Source organism: Oryctolagus cuniculus, chromosome X, assembly GCF_964237555.1.
Source record: "Oryctolagus cuniculus chromosome X, mOryCun1.1, whole genome shotgun sequence".
Lineage (NCBI taxonomy): Eukaryota > Metazoa > Chordata > Mammalia > Lagomorpha > Leporidae > Oryctolagus > Oryctolagus cuniculus.
The window spans coordinates 79,486,953-79,493,526 of record NC_091453.1 but is presented as its reverse complement, the minus strand read 5'-3'; positions in this window follow the sequence as shown (position 1 = coordinate 79,493,526).

The following is a 6,574-nucleotide window of genomic DNA, read 5'->3' as shown; positions in this document are numbered from 1 at the left end:
TTCATAATTTCCATGAAATGATGAGTTTCATTTATTCAACACATTTTTCTTTATTTTAAAAATCTGCTGCCAGGCATTGTTGTAGGCTCTCAGAAATTATTTGTAATAGACTCCTGAAAGGTATTTGTACTGAGGTGCTACATTTCACAAATGTAATGATCCAGTTCAACTAATAAAGAAGACATGCAAAAATAAATGTTAGGAATTCATCAAAGGAATAATCTATAAATATTTCCTAGATTGGAAGGCCATTCATTTTTTGGTTGAAAAGGTCTATTAATTGTTTAGTACAACAACAAGAAAAATATTTTGAAGACCAATACCAAACAGTCATAAAATTTAGGACTGTAGGGGCACAGAGAAATTTCTAAAGGGAAAAATAAAAAGGCTGTATCCAAAAGATCAAAAATAAGAATTTCTTCTGACTTCTCAATACCACCAGAAACTAGAAGAGAATGTTCAGGATTCTGAGTCAATCATTTCAATTTAAAATTTCATAAACTGCCAAATTATCAATTAATATATATTTTCACAGACTAAAAGCCTCAAAAATTTTGTCTCCCACGCATCCTTTCCCAGAAAGCTACTGGAGAACATATTTTAACAAAACTAGAGAAAAATAATGAAATTGTATCCAAGAAACACTTTACTCGATGCAAGAGAAAATGAGAGAAGGGGATTCGCTGATGATTCCCAGTGGATGTCCCAAGATGGCAGTTATTCAGCAGAGCTAAAGTGCAGAAAGTAAACTAGACTTGAAGATAGAAAGCTCCGAACAAATGTGGAAACTACAGGTTACTAGACTGTTTCTAGCACATAGGAGGCCATGGAAAAACTTAGCCATAGATTTTTTAAAGACACAAGTAAAAAAAAGAAAGTATAGCAATTATAGAGTCTAAGCAAAAAGTGCTGAAGGAAAAGAAATGCAATTATGAGTGCTATTATTGTCTGAAGGTATGTATTCTCCCAAAATTTATATTTGGAAATCTAATGCCCAATCTGATGGTATTGGGAGGTGAATCCTTTAGGAGGTGATTAGGCCATGTGGGCAAAGTTTTCATGACTGAGATTAGTGCTGTATAAAAGATAACCTAGAAAGCTAACTAGTCCTTTCTACTATATGAATACACTGTGAGAGGCACCATCTATGGTCTAGAAAGTGGGCTCTCATCCAACTCCAAATCTCCAAGTGCCACAGTCCTAGACCTTCTAGTCTATGTAACATTTAGAAATAAAATTCTTGTTCATAAGCTACCAAGCCTACAATATTTTATTATAGTAACCCAAACAGAGCAAGGCAAGAGCCATGCTCTTTATCTCAGTAATAATTTTAACAGGAACTTGAGCCCATTCATTCAAACTTAAAGTTAGCAATGCTTTATGACCATGACATTACCATTAGTGTAACAACAAAATCAATTATCCAATCTTGGGAAGTTTTTGAGAGCTTTTTAAAGAGCTTTTGAAAAGGAGATGTTATTAATAGTTAAGGTGAGACCAAATGCATAATTTAGATTTCTTCTATGTAAACTGGAACATCTAGTAACCCTAGCTATTGTGAAAATAACCCTATCCAACTGGTGGCAGATAATCTTTATTTGAAGTCAAAGTACTTGATAAAAAATAAACTGTTAATCTTGGAAGCTCCCTCTTTAAACATGATTAAAGGGACTGGCATTGTGATGCTCAATTTGAGTCCAGACTTCTCTTTTTCCAATCCAATTTCTTGCTATTGCAAACCCTTGGAGACAGTAGGTGATGGCTCAAATGTTTGGGCTCCTGCACTCAGGCAGGAAACTAGGATAGAGTTCCAGGCTCCTGGCCTTGGCTCAGAACATTGGAAGGAAGCTCTCTGTCTCTCTCTCTGTCTCTCTGTCTCTTCTTCTCTCTCTCTCTCTCTGCCATTCAGATAAATATATAAACAATAATCCTAAAGCACAATTAAAATATCACAATCTACTTCTGAAATTGGATTCAGATGCTTCATTTGCAGGTGTTCAGAAAAATATAGCTTACTATGTGAAAAAGTAACAAAAATAATTCTGACTCATAAAAAGTAATCTGAAAATCACATTCTAGGAATAGGCATGCTTTGTTGCTTATAAGTAATTCATAAATTATTGATGTTAACAAACATGGTTTCTTAATATAGCTTCCTAATAATAAGGCTCTAAATGTGTAAATCCAAATAGGACTTCATTTTAGAGCTCTAAAAATTTTATCTCACTAAGTAGTGCATAACTCCCATCTTCCTGCTGTTTTGTCAGTTCTCTTCTAATCCTTAGCTAGGCTAATGCTTTAGTTATATTAATTATGCATATAACTTCCTCCAACTCTAATACACACTAAAAACTTACATTGTGGGCATTCCATATTTTTAAAAGTATATAACGGAACCATAATCAGAGACACCAAAGTTAAAATATTCTTCATGGGCCTGTGCTGTGGTGCAGTAGGTTAATCTTCCGCATGGAGCACCGGCATCCCATTATGGGCACCGGTTCTAGTCCCAGCTGCTTCTATTCCTATCCAGCTCTCTGCTATGGCCTGGGAAAGCAGTATAAGATGGCCCAAGTCCTTGGACTCCTGCACTCATATGGGAGACCTGAAAGAAGCTCCTGGCTCCTGGTTTTGGATCAGCACAGCTCCTGCCTTTGCAGCCATTTGGGGAGTGAACCAACAGAAGGATGACCTTTCTTTCTGTCTCTCCCTCTCACTGTCTGGACTCTACCTCTCAAATAAATAAATAACATCTTTAAAAATATATTCTCCAGTTCAACAACTTAATTAAAATTCTGTGAAAAGTCTTCATTATTGATGCTAGTTTTTTTTTTTCCTAAGCAGCATGTTGAAAATATTTGTTAAAATTTAAATTACGATTTCTTGACAAAGAATGAAAACATTGTAATTGTTCCTGTCATTCAAACCTTCTTCCATCAAGTGTAACATGAGGAGATAAAGGGCTATTACCTTGATCTTAATTTTCCATTTGATAAGTACATGTGTGGCCATTTTAATGTGTTTATACTATATATAAAAATAATTCATTATGTAATATTCACAGCTCAAAATTTTTCAAGGTTTCTAAATTTTTTTATTATTTGTGAGTTTATCCAAATAAACAACATAATTATTAAATAAAACCACACACGCACACTCACAACACCACCAATTGAAAAAAAATTCTCCAAACTTAGTTATTCACATTATTAGAAAATTGTTTAATCTAAAGAATGGGAGGAAATTTTTACAGGTATTCATCTGAGAGAGCATTGATGTCCAGAATAAATGAGGGACTCACAAAACTCAATAAAAAGTGCATAAATAATCCAGTTAAAACTGGGAAATGATATGCATGGGACTTTTTCACAAGAAGAAATACAAATGGTCAACAAATGTGTGAAAAAAAAATCCCCAACATTAATCATTAGCAATCAGGGAAATGCAAATCAAAACAACAATGAAATATCATCTCCTTCCAGTTAGAAAGGTTATTGTAAAAACAGACAAATAAATGTTGGTGAGGATATAGAGAAAAGGGAATCTTTATATACTGTTGGTGGGAGTGCAAATTAATGTATTCATTTTAGAGAAAAATATTGAGGTTCCTCAAAATACTGAAAGTAGATCTACCATATGATCCAGCTATCCTACTTCTGGGTATATATCCACAGGAAATAAAATTAGCTTAAGAATTGAGACACATGGGGTCAGCATTGTGGTGTAGTGGGTTAACACACTGGCCTGAGGCGCTGGCATCCCCTATGGGCAGTGGTTTGAGACCCAGCTGCTCCACTTATAATTCAGCTCTCCGCTATGGCCTGGGAAAGCAGTAGAAGATGGCCCAGGTCCTTGGGCCCCTGCATCCGTGTGGGAGATCTGGAAGAAGCTCCTGGCTCCTGGCTTCAGATAGGTGCAGCTCTGGCCATTGCAGCCAGTTTGGGAGTGAACCATCGGATGGAAGACCTCTCTCTCTCTCTCTCTCTGCCTCTCCTTTCTCTGTGTAACTATGACTTTCAAATGAATAAATAAATCTTTTAAAAAAATAAGTGACACCTGCACTCTCCCATTTACTGAAAATTCATACACAGTAGTCAATATAGGAAATCAATCTAGATACCTATGAAAAAATGAATGGACAAAGAAAATGTGGTATATATACATATATATGAATATTGTTTAAGTAAAACAATGAGTGATAAATATTATTTGCAGCAAAATGGGTGGAGTTGGAGGACATCAAGTAAAATGAATCAGACTCAGAAAGGCAAATGCCATGTGTTCTCTTTCATATGTGAAAGCTTAAAAAAGGATCTGAATGTAGAGTAGTAATAACTACACATTGAGAAGGATGGGGAAGGGGAGATAGATGGAGGTTGGTTAGTAGATACTAAAGCACAATCAGACAAATGGAATAAATTGCTACATTTTATAGCACACATGGGTGAATCTAGTTAATAATAATTCCTTATATATTTGGTAAATAAATGGAAGAGAGAAGCTCAAGGACTCTGAGCAGAGTGGTGATGAGAAGGAAACATTATCTTGATTTAATCAGCATACACACAGCATGTATTTGTTGAAATGTAATGTTGTACCCCTTGAAGATGTGTGATCATTGAGTATTGATGGGAAATTTTTTTCTAAAAGTGTTTAAGGAGATGGAAATGCTAATTAACTTTATTTGATCACCACACATTGAATACATCAAATTAACACATGTCCCGTAAATATATATGCTTAAAATAATAAGAATGCACACACAAACATATCTCTTTTCCCTTCAATTAAATATGATCTTTTCAGATTATAATGAAACACATATGAAATTTTTATATAATGGTTTAAAAAAAAGAAAAAGAAAATTGCTGATATCCTTAAGAGAAGGTTTCTTTAATTTCAAATCTATTATCATTCCATTTCCTGCTTTTTAAAAATCTTAGGGTAGGGGTTTGTGTAGCTGGTTTAGTAGCTAAGTAATGCCTATAATTTTAGTAGTCAAGTAATTAAGTAGCTAAGTAATGTCTGACTATTCTGCTAATTCTAATCCAGCTTCCTGTGAGGTAGAAAGTGATGGCTCAAGTATCTGAATCCCTACCACATGCATGGGAGAGCAGGATTGAGTTCCAGGCTTTTGTCTTCTGCTTGACCCAGCTTTGGCTGTTATAGGTATTTTGGGAGTGAAACAGTGGAAGATTCTCTGTCTCTGTCTCTCTCTCTCTCTCTCTCTCTCTCTCCATCTCTCCTTTTCAAATAAAATGAAAATAAATAACTGGATAAATATTTTCCATTTTATTTGGATTTTTAATTATTTTTATTAAATGAACTGGAAAGAAGCAGCACATTAATTTTAATATGTTTTGAAATCTTACTTTTTAGAAGAGTATGCAATAATTTGAACTTTAAAAACTATTCATTTATTTGTTTTAGAAGCAGAGAGAAAAGCACAGAGCTCACAACAAATCTTTCATTACCCAAAAGCTCACAATGGCCAGTGCTAGGATAAGCTGAAGCCGGGAGCTGAGAACTCAATCCAGGTCTTCTATGTATGTGCCAGGAACCCAATTACTTTAAACATCACCACTTCCTCTCCAGGTCAGCTTTGTCAGGAAACAGGAATTTTGAGCCAGAAACAAGAACTGAACTTAGGTACTTTGATATGTGATCTAGGTGTCTTAACCATTAGGGTAAATGCTAACTCCTAACTTGAACTTTTTGATAATAGTATCGTCTGTACTAGTATTAAATTAAACTAAAGCAATTTCAAACATTTCTTCATATTTTGTGAACAATTCTGAGAATTGTGCTTCCAAAGAAATTTTTGTAAAAGATTTATTTATTTGAAATTCAGAGTTACACAGAGAAGGAGAGGCAGAGAAAGAGGGAGAGAGAGAGAGAGTTCTTCCATTTGCTGGTTCGCTCCCCAACTGGCTGCAATGACTGAAGCAGCATCGACCCAAAGCCAGTAGCCAGGAGCTTCCTCCGGGTTTCCCACATGGGTGCAGGGGCCCAAGTATTTGGGCCATCTTCTGCTTTCCCAGGACATAGCAGAGAGCTGGATTGGAAGTACAGCAGCTGGGACTTGAACCAGTGCCCATATGGGATGCTGGCACTGAATGCGGCAGCTTTACCAGCTATGCCACATTGCCAGCTCCCCAAAGAAATTTTTGTTTTTCTGGATTGAGATGAAAGAAGTAAATCCACATATCTACAATCAACTTATCTTTGACAAAAAAGCTAAAAATCAATACCTGGAACAAGGACAGTCTCTTCATCAAATGGTTCTGGGAAGACTGAATCTCCAGATGTTGAAGTATGAAACAAGACCCCTACCTCACACCTTAGACAAAAATCCACTCAAAATGGATCAAAGTCCTAAATCTATGAACCAATACCATCAAATTGCTAGAGAACATTGGGGAAACCCTGAAAGACATTGGCATAGGCAAAGACTTCTTGGAAAAGACCCAAGAAGCACAGGCAATCAAAGTCAAAATTGACAAATGGGATTATATCAAGCAGAGAAGCTTTGCTGCAAAAGTAACACTCAGCAAAGTGAAGTGGCAATAAACAG